Source organism: Prionailurus viverrinus, chromosome A2, assembly GCF_022837055.1.
Source record: "Prionailurus viverrinus isolate Anna chromosome A2, UM_Priviv_1.0, whole genome shotgun sequence".
In the NCBI taxonomy this organism is placed as follows: domain Eukaryota; kingdom Metazoa; phylum Chordata; class Mammalia; order Carnivora; family Felidae; genus Prionailurus; species Prionailurus viverrinus.
Window position 1 is genome coordinate 47861327 of NC_062562.1, and position 15277 is coordinate 47876603.

Sequence of the window (15277 nt, forward strand, 5' to 3'; positions counted from 1 at the left end):
TGTAATTGCTAACTCAGAATCTAGATGCAGGCAGTAACTATAAGGATAGATATGTGCCATTATATATTTGTGAAAAGTCACAAAAATATATAATAACAGTGAACTCTAATGCAAACTATGGACTTTGGGTGATAATGATGCGTCACTGTTGGCCCATCAGTCATAACATGTGTACCATTCTGGTGGGGGATAGTAGGGGAGGCCGTGGGGGTGATAGGTTGGGTATACAGAAAATCTCTATACTCTCTGCTCAGTTTTGTCATGAACCTAAAACTTCTCTAAAAAGTAAAATCTATTAAAAATGCAGGAAATATTCAAATTCAAGTGCTCTATTGAAAAGAACAAACTATACAATGTATGTTACCTAACTTGATAATAAATTATATTCACAAAAAAAAAGAAAAGAAAAATTTGCTTAATGAAGCAGAAGTCAAGACTAGAAAACACGTAACAGAATGCAGGTATCCCAGTCAAGAAGTTGCAGGCTAACCTTGGTGTTATTTTATGGTATTGAAGCCTCATATAAATCTGTGTGAGAATAAACTAGCCTATCTCTAGTTGTTTATTTTTTGTCTTTGCACTGGATTTGTATTTAAAACTCTGCAAATTTATAAAAAAGATGGGTCTTGCCATTTGCAACATGGATGGGCTAGAGAGTATAACAGTAAGCAAAATAAGCTAGTCGCAAAAAGACAAATACCATATGATTTAAATGCAGAACTTAAGAAACAAAACAAACAAGGAAAAAAGAGCGAAACAAATAAACAGACTCTTAACTATAGAGAACAAACTGATGGTTACCAGAAGGGAGGTGAGTGGTGGGAATGTGTGAAATAGGTGAAGGAGATTAAGAGCACACTTTTGATCAGAACTGAGTAATGTATAGAATTGTTGAATCACTGTATTGGACACCTTTCATGCTGTTACAGAACCAGGCTGGAACGCTGGTGGAAAAACCAAGCGGCACTCGGAGATCTTGGTGGATTGGAGATTTATTTAACACCTGTGGGCTCAGAGGAGACCATTTCTCCAAATATCTGGGCCCCGAATGAAGGGGGGGGAGGGTAATTTATAGTTGTCAGCTTCCATATCTGTGGCAGGTTTTCGTGCACGCGGCAAACAGGGCAAGAAGAACCTGGAGGAGGGGTCTCTAAGCTAGAGACCAGAGCTTGTTTTAGTCCTGTTGGCCATCTTTGGCACAGTACTTTATTCATTTTTCCAACATTCCCCCCTTTGATGCCTTTTAAAAAAACTTTTAGTAGGCATCATCTTTCAATTTTACAGGTTGGTACTCTCGGAGGGCTAATATATGTGCTGTAGTTTGGTGAGCAACAGTGTTTTCAATACAACGTACCAGGGTATTTAGTATACAGGGGCCAATGGTCACAAGTAAAATTATGGAAAGGAGGGGCCCTGCCAGGGCAGGGAGCCAGGATGCCCAATCTGTGAGATCCCATCCTCTCCATTGACTGATATTTTCCTGTTGTCTACGTTGAATTCTTTCCTTGAGTTCCTTAACCTTAGTCCTGACTATTCCTGATTGGTTTATAAAATAGTAACATTCCTCCCCCAGAAAGATACAAGTCCCTCCTTTTTCTGAAGTGAGGAGGTTGAGAGCTTGCCTATTTTGGAGGGACACTGCTGCCAGGGAGTTTATTTGGCTTTGTCAGGTTAACAGGGAGTCTGCCATCCATTCCATGTCCTAGTTTGTTGGTGCAGTCTCTATTAGCCCAACAGCAAGAAGTGAGATCAGGGCTATGACACCAGTAAGGGGCAAGGGCTGGCAGAGTTGCATCTGAACCTCTGACCGAAGTTGATTCTTCATGTTGATTCCTCAAGCTTCTGCCATGCACAGGCCAGCCAACTTCCAGGTTCTGGCTGGAGCAGGTCTGGAGATCTCAGGGGCTACTGTCTTTTTGAGGGTCAGTTTAAGTGGGTTGACTGGATCTGGGTCACTTCGCCAGGTTGAGGGTTCCTCTGAGTTGGCCTTCTTAACTCTGGAGTGATGGACCCATAGGGTGATATCTGAAACTGAGTCCTCTATTTGGTTGTATATCTGTAAAGTCTACCTCCAAGTCTTCGAAAGGGGTGGGTTTCTGGTAACTGTCAGATTAGGTTTAGAGAAGACATGGTTTGCATATACAGAGATCCATCCTATTTTCCAGTTGTTTAAATAACCATATGCCCATGGGGTCTTAATATTATCCCCACAGAATAACAAGCACAGAAGATTGTCTATACATGAAATACTGTGACAATTTTTCTGAAGTTTGCCTCAAGTTGTCTAGTTGAGGTAAACAACAAACATTTAAAGACAATCATAACTAGAATTTAACATCCATCATGGTGGATTGTTGAAACATAGTTTTTTTTTCCTCTAAAAACCCCCCTTTCTTGAGATAGCCAAATTGAGACCAATGCATTTGTAGAACAAGTCCAGTGTTAATAAACCTTGCCTAATTTACATAAGCTCAGCAAGAATCGTGATTGATCATGAGGATCTTTTAAAGTTTGCTTTGCTGGAACCTTTTATAAGGAATCTCTGGGTTGAACTTATAGTAGCCTTTCCAGGCCAGAAGCCAAGCCAAATACTTGCCATCAGACAGGCCTGCAATACCTGTAGAATTGGGCGAATTCCTCTTCATGAGGTCCCCAAGATATCCTGAGGTTCCTGCACCTGCCAGGAAGTGACCTTGTTTACTCACCTGGTGAGGCTGCTGGGAACTCTGTAAGCAAGACATCGGGCCAACATTTCCAAGGGGCTTTATGGCTCCACATTTTATAAAGCCAACCCTAGTTCCTTAAAGCTGTCTGGTCATATCTGAGTCTATGAATATCACTCTCACATATGACATTCCAGTCAAAGCCTTGGTAAAATAACCAGTATTTCCAACAGGTGACCTCTTACAAGATGAACAGATTCTTATTGAACTTATGCAAACAATTATAATTGCCATGAAAGAAAGAATACTCACTGAGAGTTTTGGAATTTCAAGGGAGTTATGTAGAGAAAAAAGATAAGTGCTTCAGTTTACAAATGAATACTTTATGACATTTCTGTATATCATAGATGTCTTAAGAGAGTTTCCTTAATTTGGAAGAGCAAACATTAGAGAGCCAGCAATAGTTTCCATAAGAATCACAAAACTATAATCTTCTTCGGTTCATTTAATCCCATGTTCCTAATTCTTGTTCAATTTGAATGCAGCTTTTTAGTACCAGAAATTCTTACCCATTTTAGTATTAATTTTAAAGATGTCGAATACCTGTATTTGTCCCCAAAGTTCTTTTTATAAATCTTCTTGAAGAAGAAACATGTTTTGTGAGAGAATAATAACAATTATAAATGACAAAATCTCACAAATAGACGTTGTTAAAGATCTGATGAGAGTTCATTATGATGCAATTGACAAAGAAATTCAGTTATTTCTGTGACACATAACACTTCAAGTAATCAGAATACTAAGTGATGACCTTATACCAAAACATTAAAACTTTAGGAATTGCATATATATTTGGGCAGTTACAGCATTTACCTTTGCAGTACAACCTAAGGTTTACCACTGTACAACAATACTTTTCTAAGTAACTTAGCATCCCAAATAAAAGGGCCTAATTGGTCAAAAGGCTTCATTTACCATTTAAATCCTGGGAAGTTTGTTAACACTTGAGGAAGTTATAAGTACATCCTAAATAGGATTACAGATCATTACAAATCTTAAAACTTTATTTATTCAACCAAGGTGGCAATGAAAAATCCTAAAGGTGAATGTATAGCATTATATAGTTGTTACCAAAACCTAGCTCCTTTAACATTGAGAAGTTTTAACTAAGTAATCAAAGACCTGATAAAGATGGAACCTAAGACTTTGGTTTTCCCAGAAGACAAACCTTTGTTTGCATTGTTTTATCAAGAGCAGATCAACAGTCCAAGAAAACTGTCATTTGAGCGAGAAAAGCAGAATTTCAACCTTATACCAGTGTACTTTAAAATTCCATTCATCTCAACCTTAGTCTGTCCTGAGCACACATAAAATTCCTTTCCAAAGATTTCCCTTCATGAACCTTTTACAACTTTACTTTGCCTTCAAACTTTGTCCCAAAGCCATTTCTCTCTAAATAACCAGTCTCATTTAGTATAAAATTACTTTCTTCTACCCTCAACAAAAATGTATTTCCATTCCTTCTATCTTTCTTACATACCTCCTATTTTCCTACATACAGGGTTGCTTTCCTTAATTTCCATCAGTCTTAAGTACACTTAACAGAATTTTAACTCTTAGGAAACCTTAGTCTCCAATTGAGGACCTAGTGACCAACTGAGAGGTGTTTACACCAGAATTTTTTAGATGGTAAATTCATGAACCAATTAAGTACATATCGTGTTTTCCAATAGGTCCATATTGCCTTAATTTCTCTGCAATAAGAAGTTAAAAACACAAACTTATGTTCAGTAATCAAAGCTTTAACAATTTATTCTATTTGGAAAAGACCTAGATGTCCAAGGGGGTGCACTTTACTCCTTGACCTTGAGGATGGGAGGAGGAGCCAATGGTGCCTGAGGCACTGAGGAACGTAGAGGAACCAGTTATATAGACCACACCCAAGTTGGTGCAGAAACAGTAGGGGGAAGGGAAGGCAGAAGAGGCAAGGTGCCAGTAGAAGGCAGAGAAGGAAAACCTAATTCAAAACCTTAACTCAGACAGAAGAACAGACACCATGTTTTTTTCCTGCAAAGTGGAAATACGGAGTCCACATTATGCCAGAGAAGACCAGGAATTTCCCCAAAACAAATGAGTTTCAGCAACTGCTTGGGAGCATACCTTAAAGTCCCCATCCTGAGGTAGACTAACCACAGTTGGCTCCAATTATAGCTGTTAACCTGGGAAATGAGGGAGAATCCCTCACATCTATCAGGCAGAGGAACAGGGAGAGATAGTGTCCCCTTCAGTCTGATTCTATCTTGGCCAGACCAATAAGGTCCCCTTCTCGAGGTTCCTCCTGATATCAGCTGGGTTTCTGGGACTTACCCTGGTTGGGATATTATTTCTTTTAATGTCCTTTTTCCTTGCAGTAGGCTCATTGACCCCTTGCTAAGGAGGTTCTGGGACTACCCCCTTTTGGTGGCTAGATCTTCCCTGTCCTTTTATCATGGCTCTCTTTTACCTCTGGAGCAAACAGGGTATAAGCCTTGCATCTCATAATAATCATTGGGGTTATCCCCTTGCTGCTGGTCATATTCATGGGCTTCTCAGTCCCTGCTCTGATCCCCTGGAGGAGAGCCTCTTGGTATGGGCGGATGTGGACCGGCATCTGGAGAGTACCTGCGTCTGGCCGAGGGTGCAATCTGGCTGCTGGTTCTTGTGGGGGAGGGTTCTCCGGGTCCAAGAGGGAAGGAGAGATGGCAGTGGTGTTGGCAGTAGTGGTGGAGGAGAAACAGACAGGGGAGGAGTTTCAAGCTCAGGGGCAGGGGTGAGGGAGCTCCGTGAGTCATAAAGTGGTAGAAAGAAGGGATCTTCCTCCGGGTCTGCTGCAAACACTAGGGGAGCGGTGGGTTGCTTCTTTGGCTCCCTGGGTGAGTCTCTGGATAAAGTGGCTAAAACCTTTGCCTGGCTCTGCTTGCTATGGATGAATTCACCCAAGTCAGTGGATTTTGGGCAATTTCAAGCCAGGAGTCGATGTATGAAAATTGATCAGGGTGACCTGGGTCTCTGGAGACAACATGCCAGATGCAGCAGACCATTGGGACATCCACGGTTCCCTCAGCTCTCCTACACCAAAAGTGGGTCATTCTGACTCACATAGGGTCTTTAATGTGCTGGGGGTTATCTTAATTCCATAGTCTCCCCCAAAACCCTTCTTTGCTCTGTCTTGACCCCATAATGTTCCCATGAGGCAGAGTTGCAAAGACAGACAGAAGGATAGGGATGCCCCCTCTCATGAGGAGACCAGTCAGATGCCCATCTGGCCGTGTCCCAAAGGAATATTGGTGATGCTTAGCCGTAGCAGTCTCAGCTTTGTGACTTACGATTGGAAACTATTCCAATGCCACCATAGACTGTGTGCCATTCACCTTGGAATCACAGACGGGCCCACTCAGACTCTGTAGGCTTTTGGGGACCTTAAGGGTGCCTGCCTGTGGAGCCACAGAACCAAACTTGGCAGGCAAGCTAGACCGAGTGGCACATTCACACTCACATACACACCAGAGGTTATTACATTCCCTCCCACAGAATTCCTATCTCTGAGACCTCTGAGGTCTCCAGGGAGTGATCAGGTCCGTCTTCCACTCTTGCTAGTAGGCCTGACTAGATTGTGCCCTAGCCTTACTGGTTCCGATGTCAGGTCCAGGTCCTCACCTGCCAAGTCTTCTCGAGTCCAGCAGGAACAGTGGAGCAGGGCTGGCCCAAGGTAACCGAGAGGGAGACTGCTGAAATTCAGTCAGGGCACACCTTCTCCCTTGCGATTCCTTGTTCTGTCACTGCCTTGCAATTCTCCCAAGCTGGTGGCAACAATGGGCCAGCGTAGTTGGGTTTCCCAGTCAGGGAACCAAATATGTTACGGAACTAGGCTGGAATGCTGGTGGAAAAATCAAGTGCTCGGAGATCTTGGTGAGTCTGAGATTTATTTAACACTGGGGGGCTCAGAGGAGACCGTTTCTCCAAAGATCTGAGCCCCGAATGAAGGGTGGGAGGGTAATTTATAGTTGTCAGCTCCATATCTGTGGCGGGTTTTCGCATTTGTGAAACAGGGCAAGAAGATCCCGGAGGAGGGGTCTCCAAGCTACAGACCAGAGCTTGTTTTAGTCCCATCAGCCATCTTTGGCACAGTACTTTATTCATTTCTCCAACAATACTGGAATTAAAATTTAAAAGCTTAAAAAAAATAATGCTCAACTGAAAAGAAATCCATAGTTCTTTTAACCCCTTCAGTGATACATTATGTAGTAGAACTATGTTATGTTCATGGAGAGTTTGATATCGGGTGTGTGTGTGGCATATGCATGTGTACATGCATGCACATGTGTGCATATGTTTGTGTGTATGGTATGTGTATGCATGTATGTGTGTGTATGTGTAAGACAGAGAGATTTTGAAAAAATTAAGAGAGAATGGACTCAGAATTCAGAGAGTTTCATCTCAAATCATACCTCTGCTATTTTCTACTCTGCTTCCTCAAGCAAAATTAGTTCACTTCACTTAGACACTTCTCTTACATATAAGATTATGATAATAACATGACCTATAGGGGTTGTGTTGAGGAATTAGTGATAAGTGCTTTTATTTGACTAAGTACAGTGGGTGGTGCAGAATCAGTGTCATTCACTGTGTGACCTTTGATAAGCCCCCTAACTACTTGGGGTCTCCGTTTCTACATCTGAAAAGAAGGTCATTGTATGAAATTATGGTTTGATCCCTTTCAGATGTAAAATGTCATGATTCTTTTCATTGCTAACTGGACCTTCAGGGAAACAATCCCGTGACCTACTTTCTCATTAATATCATTTGGTGAACAACAGGACTAAATATTCTACTAGGCTGGAAAAATCAAAACATCATTATTTTACAGGTAGGTTTTCATTCTCCTTCTGAAAGTCTGGCAGATATTGGAATACTTGGAATATAGAGAAGGTAATTTCTGTTACATTTCCTGTGTGGTAGTAGGAGAGCTTATTTTACTCTCAGATAATTGTGCAGGTATAGCTTCCCAAATCCCAAAACCAGACATGGTCCAAGAATTGGACTTCTGGATTAAATTCAGTATGCTCAGTTAAATTTGAATTTCAGATAAACAACACATCATTTTTTAGTACAAATACTTTCCACATAGTGCATGGGATATAAGTTAAATTTATAATTTGCTTATCTGAAATGAAAATATAACTAGGAATTCTTATTTTTATTTGCTAAATCTGACAGTCTTATAACAAGAAAATTCACATGACTATTTTATTAAACTTCTGCCAGAAGTAAAAAATTTACAACTACCCTCAAATCTGTCCCCTTCTCAGTATCCCTACTATGCCTCCTGGTTGAGACTTTTTGGATTGAATGTTTGTACTCCACTCCCATTCATATGTTGAAGCAATACCTGCCCCCACAGTTGTGATGGTATTTAGAGATGGGGCCTTTTAGAGATAATTAGGGTTAGATTAGGTCATGAAGTTGGGCTCTTCAGATGAAATTAGTACTTTAGAAAAAGAGTCCAAAGAGCTAGCTCTCTCTCTTTCCTGTTTGTGAAGCTCCAAGAAAGGAGGTTATCTGCAAAACAGAAGGAGGGTACTCACCAAGAACTTAATCAACTGGCATACTGATCTTGGACTTCCAGCTTTCAGAACCATGAAAAATAAATGCCTGTTGTTGAAGCCACACAGTTATGGTATTTTGTTATAGCAGCCTGAGCAGACTAAAGATCACAGTATCATCTCTGAGGCTAAAATAGCCAGTGGCTTCCTAATCTCTTTGCTTTCATTTTGTCTTCTGTTTGCTTTGATGGAAGTTTCTAATAAAAAAAATGCTAAGAGGATGAATTTTTTCACACCTCAGTAAAGTCATAGTTTTTGCGGTTTTGTATCCTCCAGTTCTTCATTGTCCTCCGAATTCATTAACATAGCATAAAGGTAGTAAATGGTTATAGGAGACAATCACATTTTGCAGTTTTATAAGATAGTCTCTGAAATGACAAGGTTTTTTTCCAGGGTCTGCCACTTCCTACCTCTGGGGACTCTTTAATTTTTCTGAGCCTCAGTTTCCTTATTTGTAAAATAAAAACAACTGATACTGTCTGACATATATTCCTGTTACAGTGGTTGAATACATGAAATACATTGGTAGGTTGGAAATACTGAACACAGGGCTTGATAGAGAGTGAAGTGTTAGAAAATATTAGCTGTGATGTCATTTTCTTGATGCCCCTGCCTTTTTGTCCCACCACATGACTGTACTCTCCAAGTTTATCTGTCATCTTATCTCCACTCCTGGAACAATTATACTTCTGCTATTCCTCTCATCCTTTTCACATGTTCTTCTTTCTGTCTGACATGCTCCTTCTTGTAGAATTCACTTTTCTAGGCTGGTAAAATATCATTTATTTGGGAGATCTTTCCTTGACCTTAATGAATATTAGTCTCTGTCTAGAAGTACACTACTCAAAATGTCTTATTGATCTCTAAAATCATACATGAGAGGAATAATTTGTTAAGTCTTTCCTCTAAAATGCTCATTCTGGCAAATCATCAGCAAGGTATAGCATCCTCATTTGAGTTCCTTAGGAACAGAGCTAGAGGCAGCCAGAGGCTGAGATTTGGGTGCATTATTACTATTGAGGAAGTGCTTTCCAGGAAGTGAGGAGTGAAGGAAGCAGGACAGGGAAGAAGTAAATCCAAAAAATTATGTGGACTCAAAGTGTGGGTTTAGTGTGATACTGTGGGAGTGAGGTGGTATACTAGGACGTAATTTGTACCAGAGTTATCCCTCCATCTGGTAAGAGGCTAGCTTGTTGTGTGCGACCATCACAGGCCGCCTCAATAGGTGAGGATCAGGAAATGGGACTTGTATAATCTCTCAAGGAGTGTCTTCCTTTCTTGGCCAAGGGTGATTTTCCAAAGAAGGTCACAGAATTACCTGCAGGTCATCTGGAGGATGAGTACACTGGTCTGAAAAGAGGATGTGGGCAAGGCACCAGACATCTACTAGAGTCTTTTAACTGGAGAGAACTTAAGACCCTCCAATTTAATACCTTTATTTTACTACCAAAGAAATGAAAAACTAGAAAATGATTTGTCCAGGTCCATTGTATATTAAATCTGAGCTGGGACTAGAATTTGGGTCCTCTGTTTTCTAAATCAGAGTTCTTTCCACTACAAAAAAAAGAACATTTATGTCTACAGTATTTTCTATTAATGAATGGGACTTCATATCCACTTACTTATTGCCATACTTTTACCCAGACTCTAGGTCCCCAAGGCATGCTAGCTGACCTATTTGAAAGGTACAATCTTTGATCAAGGCAAGGAAACTAACCTGCCTGCCTTGAATGAGTCAAGTTCACAATGCTCATGGATAGTTTCAACTTGTTGTTATTCCAAGGTTAATACCAACCAGGTTAATGAGGTCAAAATTGCATTTGTTGGGTCAGAGAATGAAGTGGTGTTTAGATGAAAAGAAAATTGTTAAAACTGACAAAGAGAGCTAGTGATAATGAGATGCTTAATGGTGTGATGGAGGAGAGAGACAGCTGTAACACTCTCCTAATGGAAGTTCAACTGATTTTTGCTGAACTTTCTCTTAATTCCTTTGCTCTTGCATAATGTATGATTTATCACAACTAAAACTGAGCAAGTGGATAAGTCAGGATTTTGAGATATGCCTTCAGACAGTCTTTAATCAGTTTCAAGGTTTTGTGATGTATAAGCTCCCTTTCCTCTTGAAAATAAACTTAGGTAGTACTTATAAGCAAGTACTGAGGAAATGTATTTGTGGAAAATATAGTGGAAAATGACCAATCCTGATTGTGATTATTAGATTCATTGAAAAAAATTACTTTTCTAAATTATTGCATTGGTGGGCAGAAATATCCAAAACCAAACAATATAATATTTATTGGGAATTAATTTGTCTTACAGTGTCTCCTTTCTTCATAAAATGGCACAACCTGTCACTTATTTCCGTTCATTACCACCTCAGTCTTATAAATTTATTCTTCTGTGTGCTTTCTAGGAAGCCAGCATCTTAATGCATTTAAGTACTCCAGAATTAAAGGTAGGCTATATTCATGGCTCTGCCACATTGCTGCTTAATAGCTCTTTGACCTTATAGCAGGTACTTACCTTCTCTGACCCTCAATTTCCATTTTTACAATCAACATATATATAATCTGCACCTTGGTATTGTAGTGAGGACTAAATGGGTTGTTCACATACAGTTCTTTGTACATAGTAAATTTGCATTATCATGCAAGAACATAATTGTTAGTATTGGTTTAAATGTGAAATATAAAATAATACTAGTATTAGGAAAAATGGGTAAATTCTACTATAATCTTGGAGGGGGAAAATTGTCTAACTGTGACCCAAAATCAAAAATAAGAAAAAGGAGGGGCACCTGGGTCGCTTAGTTGGTTAGGCATCTGACTCTTCATCTCAGCCCAGGTCTTGGTCTCAGGTTGTGAGTTCAAGTTCTGTGTAGGATTCTGTGCTGAGCATGTAGCCCACTTAAACAAAACAACACCGACAAAAACAACAACAAAACAAAAACAACAAGAAGAGACAAGTTGAACTTAAAACAAACAAACTGGGGTGCCTGGGTGGCTCAGTCAGTTAAGCATCTGACTGGGTCTGATGATCTGGCTCAGTCAGATGAAAGCATCTGATAATTTCAGCTGTGGTCATGGTCTCACACTTCATGAGTTCGAGCCCCTTGTAAGGCTCTTTGCTGACAGTGCAGAGCCTGCTTGGGATTCTTTCTCTTTCCCTCTCTCTCTCCTTCTCTCTCTGCCCCTCTCTTCCTTATACTCTCTTTCTCTCTCTCTCTAAAAATAAATAAATAAGCTCAAAAACAAACAAAACAAGCCAGCCTTTGCTTTGCTTAGCAATAATCAGCATAACTAAAGTTAAAACAAACACCAATATCCCTGATGAGTATGGATGCAAAAATTCTCAATAAGATACTAGCAAATCAAATTCAACAGCATATAAAAAGAACTATTCACTATGATCAGTGGGATTAATTCCTGGGCTGCAGGGCTGGTTCAATATTCACAAATCAATCAATGTGATCCATCACATTAATAAAAGAAAAGATAAGAACCTGTTATGATCCTGTCAATTGATGCAGAAAAAGCATTTGACAAAATTCAGCATCCTTAATAAAAACCCTCAAGAAAGTTGGGATAGAAGGAACATACTTAAACATCCTAAAGGCCTTTTATGAAAAGCCCACAGCTAACATCATCCTCAATGGGGAAAAACTGAGAGCTTTTTCCCTGAGATCAGGAACACGACAGGGATGTCCACTCTTACCTCTGTTGTTTAACATAGTGTTGGAAGTTCTAGCATCAACAATCAGACAGCAAAAGGAAATCAAAGGCATCAAAATTGGCAAAGATGAAGTCAAGCTTTCACTTTTTGCAGATGACATGATATTATACATGGAAAACCCGACAGACTCCACTAAAAGTCTGCTAGAACTGATACATGAATTCAGCAAAGTCGCAGGATACAAAATCAATGTACAGAAATCAGTTGCATTCTTACACACTAACAATGAAGCAACAGAAAGACAAAGAAACTGATCCCATTCACAATTGCACCAAGAAGCATAAAATACCTAGGGATAAATCTAACCAAAGATGTACAAGATCTGTATGCTGAAAACTATAGAAAGCTTATGAAGGTAATTGAAGGAGATACAAAGAAATGGAAAAACATTCCGTGCCCATGGATTGGAAGGATAAATATTGTTAAAATGTCAGTACTACCCAAACCAATCTAAACATTCAATGCAATCCCAATCAAAATTGTACCAACATTCTTCTCGAAGCTAGAACAAGCAATCCTAAAATTTGTATGGAACCACAAAAGACCCCGAATAGTCAAAGTAATTTTGAAGAAGAAGACCAAAGCAGGAGGCATCACTGTCCCAGGCTTTAGCCTCTACTACAAAGCTGTACTCATCAAGACAGCATGGTATTGGCACAAAAAGAGACACATAGACCAATGGAATAGAATAGAAACCCCAGAATTAGACCCACAAAAGTATGGCCAACTAATCCTTGACAAAGCAGCAAAGAATATCCAATGGAAAAAAGACAGTCTCTTTAACAAATGGTGCCAGGAGAGCTGGACCACAACATGCAGAAGAATGAAACTAGACCACTTTCTTATACCATTCACAAAAATAAACTCAAAATGGATAAAGGACCTGAATGTGAGACAGGAAACCATCAAAACCCGAGAGGAGAAAGCAGGAAAAAACCTCTCTGACCTCAGCCGCAGCAGTTTCTTACTCGACACATCCTCAAAGGCAAGGGAGTTAAAAGCAAAAATGAACTATTGGGACCTCATGGAGGTAAAAAGCTTCTGCACTGTAAAGGAAACAGTCAACAAAACTAAAAGGCAATCAATGGAAAGGGAAAAGATATTTGCAAATGACATATTGGAACAAGGGCTAGTATCCAAAATCTATAAAGAACTCACCAAACTCCACACCCAAAAAACAAATAATGCAGTGAAGAAATGGGCAGAAGACATGAATAGATACTTTTCCAAAGAAGACATCCACATGGCCAACAGACACATGAAAAGATGCTCAACGTCACTCGTCCTCAGGGACATGCAAATCAAAACCACACTGAGATATTCCCTCACATCAGTCAGAGTGGCTAAAATGAACAAATTAGGAGACTATAGATGCTGGCGAGGATGTGGAGAAATGGGAACTCTCTTGCACTGTTGGTGGGAATGCAAATTGGTGCAACCACTCTGGAAAGCAGTGTGGAGGTTCCTCAAAAAATTAAAAATAGATCTACCCTATGACCCAGCAATAGCACTGCTAGGAATTGACCCAAGGGGTACAGGAGTGCTGATGCATAGGGGCACTTGTACCCCAATGTTTATAGCAGCACTTTCAACAATAGTCAAATTATGGAAAGAGCCTAAATGTCAATCAACTGATGAATGGATAAAGAAATTGTGGTTTATATACACAATGGAATACTACGTGGCAATGAGAAAGAATGAAATATGGCCTTTTGTAGGAACGTCGATGGAACTGGAGAGTGTTATGCTAAGTGAAATAAGCCATACAGAGAAAGACAGATACCATATGTTTCACTCCTGTGTGGATTCTGAGAAACTTAAAAGAAGACCAGGGGGGAGAGGAAGGAGAAAAAAAAAAAAAAAACGTTAGAGGGAGGAAGCCAAACCATAAGAGACTCTTGGGGAGGGGAAGGAGAAAAAAAAAAAAACGTTAGAGGGAGAAAGCCAAACCATAAGAGACTCTTAAAAACTGAAAATAAACTGAGGGTTTTTGGGGGGCGGGAGGGAGGGTAGGGTGGGTGATGGGTATTGAGGAGGGTACCTGTTGGGATGAGCACTGGGTGTTGTATGGAAACCAATTTGACAATAAATTTCATATTAAAAAACAAACAAACAAATGAAAAACTGTCAAACTAGAAAAAAATTTGAGTTCTGCTGAGGGAATACCTCTAGGTGGGCACATGCTTCACTTCCCTCTACTTCAGGCTTCTTCCTAACATCCGCATGGTTCCCTCTTTCTTGTTCTGTCTACCTAGAACAGTCCTGTACATTATATCCTTCTCTTTCTAGAAGATACTTGTATCCACCCCTGCTTTTTCTCTTTCTAAACCTCACCAGAATGCATCTCCCAGCTCCCCAAAAAAGAAAAACCTAAATGGGAGGTATGTGTTTTATAAATAGCATACCCTTTGTCCTTGGCTGAGTAAATTTCCAAGAATATGACCACTCTGTGTTAGAGCCTATTATCAGGGGTTGTGTGTCTTTCTTCTCATCCTGAGAATATTTACAGAGAAGTAAGAAAATGGTTAGAGGAAACGGGAGACAGATCCTAAGAATCCTCCTCCTTCCAGAAGTGGAATTTCCTGAAATGAAAGAGTAGTGAGCTCCCTGGGTGGATTCTAGCAACTATCTCCTTAATCTCAGTTGCTCATGGGTTGTCTTTCTGACTCACAGGATAATAAAATTGGGCGCTCAGCTTAAATGCTGATCAGATAGCATTTGTATCTATCCCATTTTAACTTTTTTTTTTAAGTTGACCTCCCCATTTAACACTTGCATTTACATTCATATTCCAGCATGACTATCCTGTGAAGTAATCATGTGCTGGCTATTTCCAAGAACTAGTACCTACCCTTCACCCAGTCATGTGGGATTTTGTTTGCCCAAACACCAAAGATGGACAATGGTTTTAAATCAGTTAGGTACATTCTCCATGTCACATGGCAAGAAAATAGAAAGATTGGAATTTAAATAAAAATTTCTTGACTCCCTAAAGGAAGCTCTTTCTACAAAGTTGAATCTTAAATATAATGTTACTCTTTTGTGTCAAGGAATTTGTTGATTCTAGGTTTGTGTTTGAGTGGGAAAAAGATGGAAATACTCTCACCAGACTGAACCTACCTTCAGATTCCTTTTATCTTGCTGCCACCCTCTCCTTTTCTCTGGCTTGATTCAAAGACAGGGCCATTGATATCTCTGGAGTTGCTTCTAAATGGATATAAAATTACACTGTAAGTGAGA

General features: G+C 39.9%; 1 pseudogene; it reads left to right on the top strand.

The window, feature by feature from the left end:
* Positions 1-5299: 5299 nt before the first annotated feature.
* The window catches only part of LOC125153261 (tubulin alpha-1A chain-like), an 87083-nt pseudogene continuing 77105 nt past the window's right edge, over positions 5300-15277 (top strand).